The 19,549-nt window shown below is 39.4% G+C and overlaps 1 protein-coding gene across 2 annotated transcripts in view; it reads right to left on the bottom strand.

Moving 5' to 3' along the window:
• The window catches only part of LOC309797418 (uncharacterized protein), a 262,284-nt gene that overhangs the window by 87,973 nt on the left and 154,762 nt on the right, over nucleotides 1-19,549 (bottom strand). The window lies entirely within an intron of this gene.

Raw genomic sequence — 19,549 nt, 5'->3', positions numbered from 1 at the left:
GGAGTAGGAGGTGCATTAACTGCAGAGGGAACATCTGTGAAAAGACACTCAAGCCTGACTCCTGCTGGGCACTGTAAACGCTGCAGGTGGGGATGACTAAGGCCAGGGGTCCAAGTGTGAGAAGAGACAGAAATGAAAATAGAGGTGTTGGCCCAAGCAAGCCTGGGAGAGAGCATGGCTTGTATCTCACAGGTGGTGAGACCTGGGGCTACCACTGGCTGAGCAAGGGTGCCTCCGCTGATTAGAAAAAGGCTCCCCGCTGCTGAAGGACCGACTAGATAAAGGGAGTGATCACAAAAAGCTCCCCTTCCTCAGGGCAAAGAGCCCCAGGAGGCTTGGCCGAACACAGTTCAGACTACACGCCTCCGTGCAGAGCACACGCTGGGCGGCTAGTCTGCACTAACTCTGTGTGGGCAAGCCATCAGCAGCATTAGTTTAAGCACATCTGTTTATGTTAGAAGATCACTTAACCTGAGTAGGCACATGAACTTAGAGGAACTGAACCCAGGGGCCGTGAAACCACCCAGGAGTTTCTGCCATAGTCTGGGCAAAATGCAATATGGATGAAGAAGCAAATTGAGGAGGAGGCCAAAATTTACAGGATAGACCCACTGGATGCAAGACATAAAGAAAGTTCAGTGAAGGAACTCTGAAGAGAATGGGCTCTGCAATAAACTTCTTACATTCAATGTAAAATATTAGGCAAAATTAAGTACAGTGGCCTTTCAGGTCCCTTCCAGCTCTAATTTCTTTTGATTTCTAACTTATTACTCTGGTTAAGTAAAGTCCCTTCAGAGGTACAGAACAGTTCTTATACCTGCATGGGATGCAAAGAATAATCTGACTTCTCTTCACCAGGGGATGAGTTGAACTGTCCTTGCAGAAGAGATAACAGATGGTGTGAACCCCAGATCCTAGAAAAGGGCCAGGCACACGATGAGTATTCAGCTTTTCAAAATCAAATGAACAATCATGTCCTGTCCCAGATCTTTACACCCTTCCTCTGCTGGCTACTTTCTCACAGCTTATAAACATCCTCAAATATACCCACTTAAAAATCTCTCAGACCTAGGATTCTTTGGATCTTCTTGTGGATAACCTAAGTCTCTACCACGCCTTCAAACACCTGTCCTCCCCAAAAGCCCAGATCTGTACCTTGGGTCCAGACCCGTCTACCAGGCCCCTCTAAAGCACTGAAGATGAAGTAAGATCCTCTTGCCACCCCCAATCCCTTTCTACTCTGCTCTGTATCTCTCAAAAAGATGCAGCTGTAAACTGTCACCCACGCTTGCTGCCCTCCCTTTTCTAACTTGCTGCCCTCCCTCTTCTAACTGGTCACCAGGCCCTACCCATTCTCTCTCAGATCTGCAAAACCCAGTCCCACCTTTCATAACTTAAGTGGGACCCTCAGATTACAATTCACCCTGCACCAAATCAACTGCCTCCCACATGGAGGTCCGAGTGAGCCTCTAAACCACGAGTCCATCTCACTGTTCTTTGGTGGAAATTTCCCACAGCCTTCAGGATAAACATCCAAACTTCTGGAAGGACAAACAAGGCCCCCATCTCTTGGGCCTCACTAAGTTTCCAGTATCCACTCTCATTTCTTTCCCAAACCCTGAGTTCCAGTCCTGTACATTAGTTTTGCCATATTCTCTTATATTTCTCAAACGTCAACACACACTGCTCTCTCCTGCCACCCCAGGACCTTCTACATATCCTTAGAAAGGATGGCACCTCCTCCAAGAATCCTACCCTGAAGTCTCCCTTCCAAGATTCTGTGCTCTGCAAAGGGGAAAGGTGGGGGGGAGGGATAAATTAGGAGTTTGGCATTAACATATACACACGACTGTATATAAACTAGATAATCAAAAAGGACCTACTGCACAGCACAGGGAACTCTACTGCATATCCTGTAACAAACTAGACGGGAAAAGACTCTGAAAAGGAATGGATATCTGTATAACGGAATCACTTTACTGTACACCTGAAACTAACACAATATTGTAAATCAACTATCCTCCAATATAAAATAAAAATTAAAGAAAAAAGAGATTCTGTGCCCTGTAGCACCAGAACTCACTTCTTCCAGAGCACTGACTACTGTGCTTGTGTTTACTTGCTGCCCAGTAGAAGGGAAGATTACATACGGCAGAAGCATCGTCTCCAGCAGCCACTGGTTCTGACAACTCATTCAAGTGCCAGGCTACTTTACACACATAACCTGCTTAACTAATTCTAAGAACCCACAGAAAGAGTGGTTATTAACGTCATTTTACAAGTGTGGGGATTGCAGTGCAAAAGAAACCTGCCCAGGCCACAGAGAGCATAAGCCCTGGAATTCACACCCTAAGCTAGGCCCTTCACACCGCTGCTCTTTGCACTATATGATACGACTATTGAAAAACAATTTTTTTCCTGAGCCCTGTTTTAATGGAAAGGAAATGAAGCCGGGATATATCTATTTCCTAATCGCTTTGGTGTGCACCAGGCAAAGTCATTCAACAGACCAGGTAACATCTGTGCAACAATTAACGATGCTCCAAACTGTGCAAAGTGTTCTACTTTGTAGAGTCTAGAAGCATTAACACAGTGCATCCTTGTATCCGCCACAGAGACTGGGTCCTGTTCAGCCCACGCTACAGATGGGAACACTGAGACCTTGAAGCCTTAAGGCACCCGGCCGGGGTCACCGAGCTGGCTGGAGTCCTAGGCAGCACGCCCCGTCTAGTGCACGCACACCCGGGCACTGGGCACTGGTTCTAGTGCCCACCCTCCACCTTGCACCATTTAACACCCCGCTTCTCAGCGCCCACACGAGGGGCCCTGGAAGCGGGAAGTACAAACCTGTCTCGACAAGCCGTGGCTGGAAGAAGCTCTGGATACAGATCAGGGGCAGCGGGTGCTCAGGAGTGGCGCCCAGTGCACCCCGCGGAGGCGGTCGGCCTTAAGTCCAACAGGCCCTCCTGTAGGGAAGCGCGCACGGAGGGCAGAGGCACCGAGTCCTGCAGCGCGCACAGGTCCTCAGAGCGCGGAAAGATGTCGGCCGCGCTGTCCCGGCGCAGCTTCACCAAGTGATCATGGCCCCAGCGCGGCCTCGGGGACGCTGGCTGCGGACACGATGCCCACACCCGCCTGGGGGCCCGGCTCGCCTCCCGGCCCCTCGGGCGCCCACCGCCCGGCGGCTGCGGCCCCCAGCGTGCACAGGACCGGCGTCGCAGCCAGAAGACATAGGGCCACGGGCCCCAGCTAGACCAACCCCGCCATGCCGCACTCCGGAGGCCCCGCGTGGCCTGGTGTTGGCGCAGGCAGCTACGCCCTCCACGCCGCGGGGCGGCGGTTTACGTCGGCGGGCGGTGCCGTGGGGGCGGGGCTCGAGGACGTCATCACGCTCGCCGTGCGTCGCGTCCCCCCGCAGCCCTGTCTCCCTTGGTGACGCGGCCTGAAGAGAAGGGGCTTGAGCTCTGAGACTAAGGCAGCGCGAAACGTGCGAGGTGTGGAGACTCCGGGGTTTCCAAAAAGCGTTTGCTGACTCATCCTAACAAACGTGAGACCTGGTTGTATCAACGCATTTTAAACGTAAACTCCCGTAAGTGTCTGGGCTCCCCCGCCCAGGAGAGAGCGTGTATTCCGTGAGGGACACACGAAAGGCGGAGTGAACGTCTGCCTGTGGTCCCTCACCTGGTGCACGGGTGTGTGAATTTATGTGGAGAGCTCTTAATTTCTGGAGTGTCTGCTAACTTGACACGGTAGTTGGCAAATGGTGACGTGTTCCACGCATTCAGGACATGATCGTGGTTACTAATAATCACCTTGTTGTGTACTGACAACTCCTCAGAGAATTTACTACTGAATATCCACTTCACAGAAGGGAAACTGAGGCGTAGGAAGTGAAGTGACCCAGTAAGAGGAAGGACTCAGACAACTGGTGTTAGTAAATGAACCCTGCAGGGGGCCGTTAGCCTGCGGTGGCTCGAGTGATGCGGCTGCCTACGTAAACCAACCAAAATCTAAGCCTGTCAACGGCTCAGGGTGACGCACACCGCTGAGGACCACCAGTCACAAACCACCGACTAGGCTTTAAAGCGATAGCAAGTCAGGCATTTCCTTGCTTGGCTTCGGCCCTTTTAAGATAAACATCTCTGCAGCTCCTGTGGCTGGAGCGCTCCTCACCACTTCCGCTTTGGTGGTGCCTGAATTGAATCTATTTTTGCTCACGGAAAGTCTTATTTTAAACAAGGCTCAGTCTGTCTTTTAACACTGGCCGTAGAAGTTGGATTGGTGTCCAGTTTCTAGAACAGTGGTCGTCCTCTGGTCAGGCCTTAGGCGTTATGCACACAGCGTTCCTCTTCTACCAGCACCTTCTGGATGCCTCCACCCACTACCAGCTCCCGCGTATCAGGTCCCCTAGATGTGGTCAGCAATGGCTTTCACACGCAGCGTGCTCACATTATAACATCGCAGACACTCCTCCGTCCTCCAGCCGGCGTGTGAACTGAAACATGACCATTCCTGTGCAAGAGCCTACTGTGACCACTTTCCCCAACACAGCCACTCCCCAGCTGACCCTGGGTAACCACGCTTCTGAACTTGGTCTCCATCACTGCATGCATGTCTTTCTATTTAGGCTCCATTTTGAAGTACTCTTAAACCTCATATAGTATTCTACTATGTTTTCTCTTCTTCCTTGCTTTTTTTACTGTTATCTTGGCTAGGGTCATCCATGCTGACACGTAAAGATCTGTCTAGTTCACGTACTTTCCTCACTATGTAGGATTCCCGTGTAGGGAAATACAATAATTTATATGTGCATTTTCCTGTTGATGGACATTTAAATTGTTTCCACTTTTCAGTATGATTTCTGTTTTAAAACATTTTATATATTTTCTAACGGTTACTTTACATTTACAGTTATTACAAAGTATTGGCTATATTCCCCGTGTTGTACAATACATCTCTGAGCCTATCGTACACCCAGTAGTTTACGTCTCTCGCTTCCCCACCCCGTATTGCCCCCGCCTCCCCCTCCGCACTGACAACCATTAGTTTGTTCTCTATATCTGTGACTCCCCTTCTTTTTTGTTATATTCGGTAGATTGCTGGATTTTTTAGATTCCATATATAGTTGATATCCTACAGTGTTTTTGTTTGACTTATTTCACTTACCACAATGCCCTCCAAGTCCATCTATGTTGCTGCAAATGGCAAAATTTCTTTCTTTTTTAAGGCTGAGTGGTATGCCATTGGTTATATGTACCGCATCTTCTTTATCCATTCATTACTTGATGACACTTAGGTTGCTTCCATATCTTGGTAATTGTAAATACTGATGCTCCGAACATTGGCGTGCATGTATCTTTTCAAATACATGTTTTTGAAAACACGTGTTTTTGTTCTTTTTGGATTTACACCCAGGAGTGGAGTTGTGAGGTCATATGGTAGTTCTATTTTTAGTTTTTGAGGACCCTCCATACTGTTGTCCACAGTGGCTGCACCAGTTTACATTCCTACCAACATGTACCAGGGTTCCGTTTTCTCTAAAAATTGTAAATTTTCTTCCTAGGGGTAATTGAGATGATAGTTGAATAATAACATAAGATCAGGCGAAGTCTAAAGAAATTGTAGAAAAGCTGGATAGAGTAGGAAAACTTCTGTTTGCTGGCGTCTGAATGTTAGAGAGACACCAAGACATGTGGGCCAAGTTCTGGAGAGAAGGGAAACACAGACGCAAGCTTGACATTTGGCGCAGCTTTTCTCCTTGGGGCATTTGCTGGTTCAAATGTTACAGCCGAGGAGCTGAAAAGCCAAAGGGTTCAAAAGACTCTAACGACAGAAGCCAAACGGCAAGAACCTTTTTACATTGATAAACATCATTTTAACTATGTAGAAGCAGAAAATGAAAAGAAAGAACTTTGCATTACATTTAACAAAAGTTGAGGGAGATCTTTGTGGCATATTAGTGAACTTATTTGTGGAAATTTAGCCATGTACATTGTGTTGGAGAGGCACCAAGAGTTCAAGGTTTCTCACAATTTGAGTACACAGTTGCCTTAAATGTAGGCATGGTGGCATCATGTACATAACAATGATTTGGAGGATGTTGTGTTAGTCAGCTCTTGCTGTGATAATGCTTTGGAACAAATCACACCAAAGTCAGTTACATAAACAAGAATTTATTTTTCTTGGACCTCTGGGCCAGCTGCAGTGGCTCTCTTTTAGACCTCTAGATGGCTAGTTTTGCTCCGTGTTTTGGGTCAGTTTGAGGTCTGTCACACACCTCTTCGTCTGGAGCCCAACTGTGAGGCCACAGCTCCCAGGCCCTGTCTTCTCTAAAAGTTCACTGAAACATAAGAGGTGAGCCCAACCGCACAAGCCCATTTAAGGCCTCTTCTGCTCATTTAAGGCCATCATGTCTGGTCATACTTCAGTGGCCAAAACATGTCACAGATCTAAGCTGTATTTAGAATATGTGTATTTGTTTAAAGTTGGGTGCTCTCACAGAAGAAGATTGCATTTTGGACAGTGTTAGCTTAGCATTTCCATTGGCATTTGCAAACGTGATAAACGTCGTGTGCACTTTTTCACCTTTGAGAACTTTTGGAAATTGTGGGACAATTTCTATGGGAAAAGAGGAAGGTACATTTTAGAACTCAACTCTAGTTATGGCACTGCTGGGAGAAGAATTATTGAGATAAGGTCAATACAAATGAAAGATTGGGGCTTCACATATTCGTAATTATCATTAGCATTCGAAAGGACATTCCTGGAGAATTGTGATGCTTGCTTTACGTGATTTCTATCATAAATCATTATAATCTGACCAAGCCACTTCAGTAAAACATGCATCATACAGTACACATTGCATTTTAGTTTTCCTACCACTGCACAACTTATCGTCAGGCACGAAAGGCTACATATGGTATGGTTCCATTTATACGAAATGTCCAGCAGTGGATACATCCATACACACAGCAGATATTATACATTAGTGGTTGCCAGGGGTTTGGAACAGAGGGAAATAGGGAATGGCTCCTTAAAATGGGTGTAGGTTTCCTCTTGGGGTGATGAAACTGTTTTGCCGCTGGACAGAGGTGATAGGTGCACAACATTGTGACTACTAAATTCCACTGAATGGTACAGTGAATTGTAGAATGATCAAAATGGTGAATTTTGTGTTCTGTTCATTTTACTACAATAAAAAGGAGAAAGCATTAGGGAAAGACTTAGAGTTTGGGAAAGTAAGGTGAACTGGTCAAGAAAAAGCTCTACTGTTCAGTTTTCTCTCAGCTCTCCCAGTGCATTAATCCTCAGCAAAAAGTAGCCTTAACGTGTACATGATAGTCATTCAACACAGTCCAGGGAAAGTAAATAAAATAAAAGCCAACTCTTCTTCTTTAGCACATCTATGAGAGGCTAACTTCCTGCTCAGCCACATGGACATTCATGAGGACGTTTCACTTTAGGTGTCCTCTACTTCAGTACTTTACTGACAGCTCATTCACACGTGTAGGCAACAGCATTCCTTAATTCGATGGGATCTGCAGTGCTGGTTGTGACCAGTGTCATGAAAAGAAAAGGGAAGGAGGAAAAAGCCTCCACATTGACTTGGTGGTCTTGACGAAATGGATGCAGAAGACAGCTTGAGTGTCCAACTGGAAACTTTTATTTTCCTTTTCCTTTTCTTTTTATCTTTCCTATCAGGTCTTCTGCCCACTTCCCACCCCCTTCTTTCAAACAGGAGAGACACTCATTAGCTGCTTTTTTTTGTTTGTGCTAAAACAACTATTGTTTTGGGTTTCTTGTTGTTCGGTGAACATTATTGTTTTTACTGCCAAATGAGCTTCGGTGGTTGATGTAGGGGGTCTCTTGGGAACTTAAGTTTTTCCAGTTTAAGTGGAAAAGCTTTTTTGAATGGGCTTTTACTGGGTGCTTCAAGGTTTGCTCTTGGCTCTTTGATGGGGGACTGGACAGCACTGTGTTTCCTTTGAGGTTCCGATAAATAAAGGATCCTATGTCCTCCTGGGCACTTTTTGTTGATTTTGCTGTGTGTCCTCTCTAATAGCCAGATGCAAATTCCAGGAAAATAACATATAAATGAATATAAGTAATCTAATATTTTTAGAATTTGCTTTGGCCATACTCCTGGTCTTATTCTACTTGTAGCAGATGGCTTTAAAGAGCATTAGTTATGTATATATTAAATATAATATAAATATACCAGTATTAAATATTATATTGATATATAAATGTAATATACTAATATTTATATTAATGTATAACAACTATGTATTATATTAATATATATTTTTGCCTAGCATATATTATATACAAAATATATGAGAAATGAAATGTATTTATATGGTTAATATGTTCATAATATTAATATGATATATCCTGTAATATTGATTATAAAACAATTATATCATAATATATAAATTATAAATAGATATATTTATATATATATTATAAATATATAATTATTATTATCTGATATAATACACTATAGTTAATATATTCTCTATAACACAATACATAATGTATTAGTATAAGACAATTATATTATGTAATATAAATATAATACATCTATAAAACTATATATATTTTAATTATACGTTACACATACAAGTATGTATAGCTATTTATAATTTTATTTACATAGGAATCTGTTCATCATAACAATTTATGTAAAAATATGCAATATTTTCAATCAAATGGGCCTTAACCTCACTACCTCCACATAACTACTTTTCCAATCGTGAACCCTGTCTAACTCATGCTTCTATATCTCTCAACCTGCTTTTCTACACATGCACATAGACACACATTTATACACGATATATATGTATACTACCAGTTTTCAGTTCAATGTATATAACTATATAATATATATAATTATATTCCTGTGTATGTATACAAATATAAATCAAAGGTATGTGTATAGGTATGTATTTCATATGTTTATATAACTATATCATACAAATAATGTATGTGTATATAAATACATGACTATGTACATACATACACAGAAATATACTTATTTAAACAAAAGGGACCTAAATAAACATAGTTCTCTAAGAATAAAACTAGTTATGTCTCACTGTTTCAATAACAGTTTATAGTTTTCTACTGTATGTGCTTCTATAATTGTTATGAACAATTCCCATTTGTTGAATGTTAAGTTGTTTTAATTTTTTGCCATTATTAATGAAGCTCTAAAGAATACGGTGGGCAAGATTACTTGAAAAACTCTCCTAAAGGAAAAGGGTTAGGTATGCTAGGTTAAGTGTACACAACTTATTTTTAAGTGCGTGGTTGATTTTTGAAGTATGCAGTAGAAATTTCCAGGACCCATGAAAGAAGGGTGGAACATGTGTGAGAGTTATAGCTATATTAGGAGTGGATTGAATATCTTGATAGCTTAGAACAGAAGCTGGAAACCCTGTTATTATGGAGCCAAGTGGCAAATATTTTAGGCTTTGTAGACCAAAGAGGCAAAATTGAGGATATTATTTAGGTACTTAGGTAACCATTTAAAATGTTACCAGTTAAAATGTGAAAATTATTCATAGCTCATAGGCCATAAAAATAGACATCTGTCTGGATGCCTTAGTTTAATGACACACCTGACATAGAGACTTGTTTTTAAATGGCCATGACCACATGAGAGGCAGGAGGTAAGACACCATCCCTATTAGATGGGAAGTTAGAACTAAACCTATATATCCCTAGCTTCACCTTTAATGAAAGGGTGTGCCAGGAGGAAAAATATCTGGTGGCAAAGGGAGACTAAGACCAAATTCTCTTGGCCTCTGCTCTGGGTAGGAAACAGGTAGGAAATCTTGAGAATTCTGAACCCCAGAACTGTGTTCACAGTGTTTGGGTTGCAAATTTATGTGCGGTCTTGCAAACAGAAGCTAAGAAATTAACTTAAAATGCTCCCAAATCGATGGTATTCCAAACACAAAACTAAATCCTTTCTGGAGAGGTAGACCTTCAACACAGGCCTATAGCATTCCCACAGATAAAGTTTAGCTAAACGTGAACTCATGGTCTAAATTTATCCAATAATGAAGAAATCAGCTAGAAGTGGAGAGAATCAGCAAAAAACAATCAATACCAGGATTAGATTCCCACGGCCATTCATCAGATGTTGCAATAATCAGGTGCAAGGCAGAAAATATACATAAAACTAGAACTGAAACAAGGAACAAGGATGTTTTAAAAGACTGGGTAGGATCTTTAAAACATTTTTCAAGTACATGTCATTCATAAATCTAAAAACTGAAAGGTCGTGTAATACAGCAGATTAATCATGGAGAAGAGTGAATTTATGCTGTTTTTAAAAATATGGCAGATCAGATTTTCTGCCTAATTATATAAGTAGATTTATCTTTAAAAAATACACATTATTTTAAAGACTTATTGGCTGTAAAATAAGTTAAGGGTATTTCAAAGGGCTTCTCTCCAAAGAAAAGTGAGAAGTAGCAAAACACAGAAAGTCGAGGGTAAAAAATGTCAATATATACATTGCGATAGGGTGAACTAAGCCTTAGGCTAGCAACAATGTGGACGAGCTGACCCTTAGATACTTACAACTAAGCTGGAATCTTCAAAAAGTTCAACTATTTATAACTAAAAAGATTTCTTAAAATTAATACCCAAGTGTTTTAATTGACATCAGAAGAGTAAAACAATAAACCCTGAGAACATAGAAAAAATAGATAATAAAGATATGAGCAGAACTTAATAAAACAGAAAAAAGTATAAAATTGAGGTCATTTAGTAAGTCAAAAGTATATCTTTGAAAAGATTTAGAAAACACACTTTGATTAAGCAAAACAAAAACATAAGTAAATAATATACAGAAAGAATCAGGACCATGTTATAACAGAGAGTACAAACAGAGAATATATGAAATGCCAGTAAATTTGAACATTTCTGTAAAGTGGACAAGTTCCTAGCTCCTAAAGTTTACCAAAACTGACACAAGAGGAAATTTATAGCTGGAGTTCTTTCACCAGTAAAGGAATGAAGTCAATACTTTACAATCTTTCACCAAGAAAAGACCAGACCCAGCCAGATCATTTGGGAGGTGAATTCTATCGAACTACTATTAAACAGATAACATCAATATTAACAAAGAAAAACTTCTAGAGAGTAGCGAAGGAAGAATGCTCCTTTATTCATCTTATGAAGTCTATATAATCCTAATACTGAAAATAGATTAGGACTGTAAGGAAAAAGAAATTTACAGGTCAAATTTACTTGTAAATATAAAAGCAAAAATTTTAAACTGTGATATTAGCTACCCAAGTTCACTAGATTAAGAAAAAGCATGAGTAAGTTAGGTCATCCAATGAATGAAAAGGTAGTTTAAAGTCAAGAATATATATCAATAGATTGAAATCACCACATTTGATTTCTTTCATCTGTCTCTTTAAAAATTGATAAGTACTTCTATTGATCTCTCTTGTACTAGGCACTGTGCTAAGTCACTTACATATTTACTCCTTTAAACCTTCTATCATCCCTGCGGGAAAGTTCTGTTTTGCTTCCATTTCTTAGCTAAGACTCTAACCCCCAGGAAAGTGAAGCAACATTTGTAAGTTTTTGTGGATGGTCAGTGATGGGACCAGTACAGGAACATCCAAAGTCTGTGCTTAGAAACAGTGCCGCATGTTGACACTCACATTACAGATGAAAGGAAAGGAACCATGCACTTACCATATAGATTAAATCTCACATTACAGGTTAAAGGAAAGGAACCATGCACTTACATTATAGATTAATACCCCCATAACAGGTTAAAGGAAAAAGAAACATGTGCTTCTCTCAAAAGTTGTAAAGAAAGCATATCCATTTCTTAATATATTTCCCAATTTCTTTTGCTTGTTTTCTGACCTTTGTAGTGCATTTTGCCATGAGGCAAATTTTAATTCTTATATAATTAAATGTATCCTTTTTTCTTTGTATCTTAGAAAGGTATTCCTCATGAATACTTTATTTCATGTCTCCCAGGTTTCTGATACTTTTACAGTTTCATTATTTTTTAACATTTAACTAGTTGCTGTATCTAGAATTTAGTAATGATAGCCATATTTTCCCACTTCTGTTGAATAATTTTTGCTCCTGATCCAAAATGTGAATTTTATTTTAATCTCAATTCCCTTATGCTCTTGCATCTAATTTTAAGATGCTTCCTATTCCACTGGTTGTTTTGTCTATCTAAAACAAAATGCTACCTTAATTATAATGTAATTATACTATAATAAATGTAATTAGTAAATGTAATACAATATATAATAAATAGAATATATAAAATAACAAAATATAATTTACCATATAACAAGGCCCAAGGAGAGCAAAACTATACAATCACTTGAAATATCCCACAAAAGATAGTTTATAAAATTCAATATTCATTTGTAATTTAAAAGAAAGAGTAAAATGGGGATTGATGAATGCTTCCAAAATAAGAAGAAATTATATGTCTAAAAGAGAAAGAGGTAAATGATAAACTTTAGTAACACTGGCAATATGCAGGACAAGATGAGGATGCCTGGTATAATGTTAAAGAAAAAGTATTATGTAACATTGTTTTTGCAGCACTGATGAGTTCAGTGAAAAGACAATCTCATAGAAAAGAGTATCTCGTTCTTCTTAATGTCTGTACACTTGTCCATTGCATGAACATAACGGCTTATTTAGCCAATATGTTACTGATCTGCATCTGGATTTCTAGGTTTTCATGGAATTCTATTATGCACAATCGTTTCAAACACTAGGACTTCCTCTTATGTTTATATCTTTTGAAAGAAACAATATGTCCACAGATGATTTATCTGTGCTGGCTGCTAGCTGACTTTGGGTACTTCTCAGTTCTTCCCTTTACCTTCCTTGTCAATATGAAAATGGAAGGCAAGAAGGTCTCCTGTTTAGAGACTGTAAAGATAGATCTTGGCGATAAAGTCTTGGTGGTAAAGGCTAAAAGTATCAACCCAGAACAAACGTTTTTCCAGCTGTAACTATGTGTGATTCCCTTGGCTTGATTCCATAGAAGATGTAAGACAAGACTGTAGAATCTACGTCAAAGTGCTTCCAGTAGGATGGGCTAAGTCAAGTATGGTGGCGTATGTAATTCAAGACAAAATATAATGTCTCCTTTTCTCTCCTAGCAAAACTTGGTGGAGTGAATGTAGAAGTCACTGTCTGCTTTGAATTAAAGGAACACAATAAATCTTGTTTTGGAAGGTAAGTATTCTGGTCTCTTTGTGGAGATGAATTGGAAATTGTCTAGAAGAAGGAAAACGAGGTTAACCAAAGTTAAACTCATAAATAATTGAGCATTAATTAAATATCTGTGGTCTATGTTTGTCTTTGATCATAATTTCTCCCAATTTATAGACCTCTTTGATACTTGATGAATCCTTGTCAAAGATGCACTTAACAATGATTATTACTTGTGTATTAGGTTTTGCCTGGGCCCTGAAGAAACTATCCTAAATTACCAGCTATGATTGTCACTTGATTTCCTCACAGAGAACAATCAGAACTCCTTGTCTTAAGTGGCTTGGAACGTGAAACTAGTTAGTCTCTTAGATATTGTTAGAGGACCCTACAGAGCCCATTGGTGAAAGTTTGGAAAACATTGGGCTTCTTAAGATTGATTCTTGTAGTGCTTTAGGAAAGATCACTGAACCAAAAGAATAACGGTGTTTCTGGTTCTGTTGTTAGCGTTCTCCATGGAAACATTGCTGAAGCTTCTGGACTCAATCTCCTTCCCCATGTGTGAATGTCACTGAAAATGTCCAACTCCATTCTATCCCCATATAACTTCAGAAACTAAGCAAAATGAAGACTCAAAATTCATTTCAAATAATGAAATGAATATATAACGTAGACTGGAACTGGGAAAATACCTGGTTTAAATTCTGGAAAGTACCAACTATACAATTCTGGATAAGTTGCTTACTCTTACTTAGTCTAATTTAATGCCCATCTCACAGGATGTTATGATGATTAATTTAATGTCTTTGTATAACATACAGTGTTATGTAATTTCTTCTTGTTTTTCTTGAGTAAATTCATATCCTTAAGCAGCTCACTGTAAACAATATTTACTTACTTGCTTAAATTACTCTTATCTTCTATTATCACCTGAACTGTGTCCTGCTCAAGTTAATATGTGGAAGTCTTAACCCACAGTACCTCGTAATATGACTGTATTTGGAGATAAGGCCCTTAAATAGGTAACTGAGGTCAAATGAGGTCAAATGGGTGGGCTCTAATTCAATATGGCTGGTGTCCTTATCAAAAGAAAATATTAGGACACAGACATGCACAGAGAGAAGACCATGTGAAGACAAAAGGAAAACATGGCCTCTACAAACCAAGAAGAGATACCTCAGAAGAAATCAATCCTGTTGACACCTTTTCTCAGATTTCTAGCCTCTACACACGTGAGTGAGTACATTTCTGTTGTTTAACCTCCTCAGTCTCTGGTACTTTGTCATGGCAGCTCTAGGAAACTAATACAACTTTTTATGGCCTCCTTGTCTCAAGTTGAAAGTTCAATATTTGACATCATAGCTAAGAAACAAAAATATCATCTACATTCCTTGTTGTAGTCTTTCTTCCCCATTCTTATTGCTAGTAATTTTCATATTTGGGTCTGTTTTCTGTATGTTGTAAACAGAGCCTTATGCTCATTTCTAGTCTTACTGCTAACATACAATAAATGTGCAGATACCGAATAGATTTTGGAGAAGTGCAACATATAGTTGGTACATGTGTGATATGTGTGTATTCATATAATTTATACTTTTTCTCTATTTTCTTCCTTTGGTGTGAGCTAAGATTCTCTGCCTTTGTGACTAGCGCTCCTGAATACTAATCCCTGAATTTAATTCACCAAAAATTGTCAAAAATAATAATAATATGGGGAAAGAGAGAGTGATAGAGGGAGAAGAACAAACAATCAGGCAAGGGCAGTACTGTGAATTATTAGGGTCTTCTTAATAACATTATGTTAGTCTAGAGGAAATGACCGTAAGTATCATCAGTGAGCCCAGTTGGTCTTTACTGACTGCTAGAGACATCCCTGAGTTCTGTTCTTAGTCTCCAACTGTATGATGACTACTGTCTGGAAGTATTATTTGAACAACTAAAGTGACTTAATGGAAAAGGAACATGTCTTTAGAGAAGCAACAGTAATTTTTCTATCTGATTAACAAGCAATGTTGACTGTCTGGAAACCTCAGTCATATTTGTAAGCAGAAAAGCATTGGCTATTAAAAGTGGATGATGTAAAGAGATGAGCAGAAACTTTGGCGATAGGTATACCTGGATTTAATTCTCACTTCTACCACTTGGCAGCTGGATAGCCTTAGGCAAGTTTCATACCTCCCTGAAATTCACTTAATTCAGTCTGTAAAATGGCATAATAACTTATTATAGCATCCTTTTAGGAATTTTAAATCAGTTATTGAAATAAAAGTACACACTATATAGACAAGTATGGATTTCTCAATAGGTGTTTGACCTTTCATTTCTCCAGTATCCCACCCCCATCAAATAAAGAAAAATACTTTTTAAAGTTTATGAATATTTCATTGTTCTAAAGTTAAAGCCATAAAAATAAAAATAATCAAATGACTTACTATCATACCATTAGAAGAACAAAGAAATAGGTGTTCATGAGAGTTCCAAATTAGAATACAAGTTTTCATTAGGCACCTGTTTATGTATGCTATTCTGCTCTTTAAAATAAATAATTAAATTTGAAAGACTTATTTCCTCACTTTGAAGACTTCATTAGTTTACAAATTATATATCAACCTATGCTAAATATTATACCGACCCATGCTAATGAATTCAGTAGAGAAAACAAAAAACACTGCACTCAAGCAAACTACATATATATGTGTATATATATATTACTTAAATGCATTTGTATCCTAGCATGTCTCCTAAAGCATTGTGGTAACTCACCGGAATACATACAATCAAATATAATGGCAAAAGCACTTAATATAAACAGGGCCAAGGAAACATAGACAGAAGATGAAGAAAAGATGAGGGAAATGTGAACAGGAGGAAGTGTAGTTAGTCAGGTTGTATGTTTTGACCTTAAGATTCTCTGTGTGGGGACTTCCCTGGTGGCACAGTGGTTGGGAATCCACCTGCCAGTGCAGGGGACATGGGTTCGAGCCCTGCTCCAGGAAGATCCCACATGCCGTGGAGCAAATAAACCCATGTGCCACAACTACTGAGCCTGTGCTCTAGGGCCCATGAGCCACAACTACTGAAGCCCGCGTGCCACAACTACTGAAGCCCCAGCGCCTAGAGCCCGTGCTCTGCAACAAGAGAAGCCACAGCAATGAGGAGCCCGCACACCACAACGAAGAGTAGCCCCCGCTCGCCCCACCTAGACAAAGTCCGTATGCAGCAACAAAGACCCAACATAGCCAAATATAAATAATAAGTATATTTATTTTAAAAAAAAGGTTCTCCCTGGATAAAACAACCTGTAAATAATTGGTTGCAAAGCCACATTATTTGAAGGTGCCAGACTGCACATTAACAGTCTGACACAAAGGGACAGCACAGGAAAACTATTCAAAGATAAAGATTTTTAAATCTTTGCAGCTTGAAACCTTTTAGAGCAAGTATAATGAGCTCGACACACATTTCAACACTCAACATGTTAATCACATGTTCAAAGTATGTCTCAAAGTCATTGGAAATAGCTGTTGTCTCTGTCCCTGATATCCAAAACTGATCTGTGATGTGTAAAACTCAGGAGGTATTGATATCCACTTTTTGGCATCTGAACAGGAAACAAAGTTGTTTCGCAGTGATAATAAAGAATGAAGTAAATGCAAAAGGTTACAAAAGACAAAGTACTGAGGGAATGTATTAACAAAACGAGTCAAACTAAATTCTGGTGAACTGGGGCCTACGATTGTACACACTCCATGGAAATACCCCAGCCTAAATACTGGCATAGGAGGAAGGGTAGTGTGAAGCCCATCACAGTATAATCCTTTAAAATGTCCCTTTCAAGGTTGGCTCCACTCAACACTGAGTATAGGAAATCTTCCCATCAGGGAGAAACACTGGCTGCCCAATGATTGACCAAGAAATTAACACACTAATGAATAAATGATGCTAATTTATTTCTATCCCTGACAACGGGAAACAGCACACACCCTGTGTCAATGGTATGTCCTCTTTCCCACTTTTCTATATGGTAAATTATGTTTTTCCCTTCATTGCTTTATATCTTGTGAGGCACGCATGTTGGGAAATGGCTATCAATGGTTCTGTTATTGATTTCTACCTTCATTTCACTGTGGCTAAAGAAGATACTTTGCATGATTTCAATTTCTTAAAAATGTATTGGTACTTGTATTGTGGCCTAACATATGGTCTTTCCCGGAGAATGTTCCATGTGTACTTGAGAAAAATGTGTATTCTGCTGTTGTTGAGTGGAGTGATCTATATATGGCTGTTAGGTTTAGTTGGGTAAATGTGTTATTCAGTCCCCCTACCTCTCGACTGATCTTCTGTCTAGATGTGTTATCCATTATTGAAAGCAAGGTATTGATCTCCAACTATTATTTTAGAACTAACTATTTCTTCCTTCAATTCTGTCAGTGTTTGCTTCACGTATTGGGGGGTTGTTTGGTACATATATGTTTCTAGTTGTTCTATCTTCTTAATAGATTGAACTTGTTATCAACATATAGTGGCCTCCTTTTCCTCTTGTGATAGTTTTTGATTTAAAGTTTATTTTGTGTGATAGTAACAAGCCATCCCAGATCTATCTTCCTTCCTTCCTTCCTTCCTCCCTTTCTTTTTCTGTGTCTCTTTCCTTCTTTTTTGTTACTATTTGCATGGGATATTTTATTCTATGCTTTAACTTTAAAGCAACTTGTGTCTTTTGAAATCAAGTGAGTTTTTTGCGGACAGCATATACTTGGATTATGGTTGTTTTTAAAGTCCATTCTGCCAATGTTCATCTTTTTATTGGAGAGCTTAATCCACTTACTTTTTCAAAAATTACTGATGAGGAAGAACTTAATTCTGTCTGTTTCCTGCTTGTTTTCTGTAGGTCTTATGCATTTTTTGCCCCTCATTTACTCCATTACTGACTTCTGTGCTTAGCCGATTTTCTTGTGGTGAACTCTTGATTCCCTTTTCATTTCTTTTTGCATATAGTCTATTGATATTTTCTTTGTAGTTATCAAGAAGATTACATTTACCATTCTAAAGTTAAAACAATGTAATTTCAATTGAAACCAACTTCAGTAGCACACAGAAACTCTGTTCCTCTACAGTTCCGTTTTCCTCTTTACATTATTGTTGTCACAAATTACACCTTTATACTTTGTGAGCCCAATAACATGGATTTATGATTATTTTATGCATTTGTTTTTTCAATCATGTAAGAAATAAAAAGTAGTGTTCCAAGCCAATAACACAATACTGGCTTTAGTATTTGCCCATGTATTTATCTTTACTGGAGATTTCTATTTCTTTCTACAGCTTCGAGTTGCTGTCTAGTGTCCTTTGATTTCAACCTAAAGGTTCAATTTAGCATTTCTCATAGGGCAGTGGTAGGAAGTTGTAAAACAAACGCCCTCAGCCTTTGTTCATCTGGGAGTGCGTTAATTTCTCCCTAAGTTTTGAAACCAGTTTGGCCAAATATAGAATTTTTGGTCGACAATTTTCTTCTTTCAGCACTTTAAATATGTCTGGCCTCTTGATTCCGTGGTTTCATATAGGAAATTACCTCTCATCTTTCTGAGGATCCCTGCTTTGTAACAAATTTCTTTTTTCTTTCTCCTTTGTGAGAAAAGGTTCTTTCTGTGTCTTTTGGCTTCTGAGAGTTTGATTTACTGTTTCTTGCTGTGGGGTTCTTGGAGTTTCTCTTAGTCCTGAAATCAGTCAAAGATTTATAGCAACCAAACACATACTGAACCAGGGAAGAGGCAATTTGAAAATGGCAGGAAAGCTTTGTGGCATTTTTACTTGCCCTTGCCCCATCCACTGTTAGTGTAGTGATGGTCTTAAAGTGGTGGAGTCTTAATGCAGTGAGAGTCTTAAAGTAGCAGCAGACCATTCCTAGTATGGGATCCTCAATCGTGCTTGAGGAGGGAGCAGAAGAGACCGTACTGTCAGATTATTCTGTGTATCTGTTCTAACCTGTCTGGGAGCTACCTGAAGGACTGACACAAGATGCTTATCTCTGTCTTAGCTAACTTGGAACACAGTATGGAAAAGCGGCGGTCATTGCTCAAAAGAAGAGCCAGGTGAACTAACAAAGCACAGATGGCTGGGGCAGAAGACTGTGCACTGAAATACAATAGACCACAGAAGATGCAGGAGCCAAAGTCGGGGGAGATTCTTTGGGAAATTAGAACCTACAGAAAGTACACATGTGTCCAGAGAAATTAAGAAAGCCACATGCATACTCAAGATAAGATGCATGTTCTGAAAACACCAGAGGAGTCTCTAAGCTTTTACCATGGGCTGAGCCCTGAAC

The sequence above is a fragment of the Mesoplodon mirus genome, assembly GCF_964341445.2.
Source record: "Mesoplodon mirus genome assembly, contig: HAP1_SCAFFOLD_518, whole genome shotgun sequence".
Lineage (NCBI taxonomy): Eukaryota > Metazoa > Chordata > Mammalia > Artiodactyla > Ziphiidae > Mesoplodon > Mesoplodon mirus.
The sequence above is the reverse complement of the archived record's forward strand: the minus strand, read 5'-3'. Positions and strand labels throughout refer to the sequence as shown.